We start from the raw sequence: 2,493 nt of genomic DNA, 5'->3' as shown, positions 1-2,493 counted from the left end.
CGGCCAAGAGGGTAGCGGGAGCAGGCGCCGCGGCACGCTTGCCTGAGGCGTGGCTTACCGGTGGCTGAAGCTACTGTCGTTCACCTGTAGGGCTGGGCCATCGCTTCGGGCGGTCGGCGCCGACTGCAGCTTGCACCGCGGTAGCCCTTGTCCGGGCTTACCCCTGTACAGCGTGGCCTTGAGCACTGGAAGGTTTTCTCCGAGCGGCTCTTGTGTTTGTGTACCACTGCCAGCCGCTCTCTCGGTAACGACCTGTCGTTGGAGGCGCATTCGATGTTCCCGAGAGCCGAAACCATGCAGAGGTGAAAGTTGGCATAGTTGTCAAAGCGTGGTTCATACACATCTAAATTCTGTCTGAATGGAAACCTACACTGTGAGAGCTACACATTTCTGTTTCATGTCTGTGCCACGGTAATTTCAGTGGCTGTTGCTGATAGGATTTTTTTTCACAGTTGCCTATCTCTCTATTGAAAGTGTTCTTTTATCAAATGTACACTAACTCAACCATGATTCAGTACAGACAGGTAAAGTCTATTTTTATTTATAACAGTCAGTACTTCAACAGAAAGCAAAGAATGTAAATAAATTAAAATCAAGTGTTTCTTCCCCGGCTTCCTTTGAATCTTTTTAACATCATTTATGGTCTGTATCTAAGGGTCTAATTATAGGGGCTTTGGTTGCTAGGCAAAAAATAAGAGTATTTTGGGAACCTTCCTGTTCATGCTACTTCTGAAAACAGCTCCAAAGCTGTTTCCTGATAGTCCATGTATTGTGTCGGTTTAACAACATTTTACACAGTGAAGCAGCAGTTGCTACAAAAGAAATAGGTGTTAAATGTCTGTTGAATAGCTGACCTGTCTTCTCTAACTACCATTTTTCTAATCTTGACAGCATCTACTAGTCTTTCTCCCTCCTTTGAAAAAAGCACTCCAATACCTTGTGTGTGTTTTGGAATAGCATCAGACTTTTCCACAAATAACAATGAAACTTACTGGAAAAGTCTAGAAACGACAGTCTTTGAAAAAGTGCACAGTGATTGTCACAAAATGAAATAACTTTTATTTCATCTTCATGCTGAAGTGTATGCAATTATATAAATGTTTTAATGTTACTAGTATACATAAAACTAAAACAGCAGCACACATCATTTTGATTGTAAATTGTGTCAAGATCACCATTGCTTCTGCTAGAAGAATCCTTGAACTGTGGGAGGTAATAACCTAATTTTTGTGTCTTTGATGATAAAATCCTAGATTTTCTACTCAGAGTAGCTTTTTGAGTGCACATCAATCAAGACATCACTTTCTTTCAAATCTTCCCCAGCACTAGGAAAAAAGAGAAAAGGTATAATTATGCTATTTAATCATAGCTTGAACAATGCCAAGAATCTATCTTTAAGAGAGACACATCTGTATTTTTATTAATCATTCACAGAAACTTAAAGTAGGGCATAAACCCCATGAAATCCACTCTGTCTCACTGAATAACTTAAAATTCTTAGTGTTGTAAAACAAATTGTCCTGCTTTAAAAACAAACAAGCAGACAAAAAACCACACCAAAACTGAATCCACTCAGGTTACAATATTAATCTCGTCATTATATAATTGAATATAATACAAAGCTGTCTCTCTTTTTATATGTACCTTGCACAAGAAAGAGCTTTTCATTTCTGTCATTATTCCTTGCCTGTCACTGTTGGGATATGTGTGTGAGTATACTCATCTACATAAGGCTACTCAGAATTAACCAATTATCCTCTTCTAAAATTCAGTTATGTTCTTCTAAACACAGACATGTTTTTGTTTGAAAGATTTTAATTGCTCTAGTATCAAATATCCAAATCATAAAATGAGGGCATGGAAATATATATGCAAATAAATAGGTTATATTGGTGACAGTAGAGTTGAAAAGCACATTGCTTCTACTAATTTCTTGGTCTGAGCTCTCATAGTTTTGAATTTGGACAAAGCAACAGTAATTGCTTGAACAGGTTCAGGCACTGTGTGTACGTTTGCTTTTTGTCAAGGTCTGCAAGTAGATAGGATGCCCTGAGTTTGTGTATGATGAGCTTTCTTCTGTGGTCTTCCCATTCTCTTACAAAAATATCTGGTGAGCCAAAAGCAGACAGTAAGAGACAACCAAAGTTTCAACTTCAGTGCATAAATCTTCACCTGTCATTCACCTGTCTCAAGCTGTGCCAGGGGAGGTTTAGACTCGAGGTGAGGAGGAAGTTCTTCACCGAGCGAGTCATTCGTCATTGGAAGGGGCTGCCCAGGGAGGTGGTGGAGTCACCGTCCCTGGAGGCGTTCAAGAGGGGATTGGATGTGGCACTTGGTGCCATGGTCTAGTCATGGGGTCTGTGTTGATAGGTTGGACTTGATGATCCTTGAGGTCTCTTCCAACCTTAGTTATACTGTGATACTGTGAATTTATGTCTGGGGTGTTTACACCAACCCCTGGGGTTAAATGAAAACTGGGTAACATGGTACCTC

This window comes from Melanerpes formicivorus, unplaced genomic scaffold (assembly GCF_026170545.1).
Source record: "Melanerpes formicivorus ecotype bairdi unplaced genomic scaffold, bMelFor1.0.p_v2 SCAF_2, whole genome shotgun sequence".
NCBI lineage: Eukaryota > Metazoa > Chordata > Aves > Piciformes > Picidae > Melanerpes > Melanerpes formicivorus.
This window is presented reverse-complemented; position numbering follows the sequence as displayed.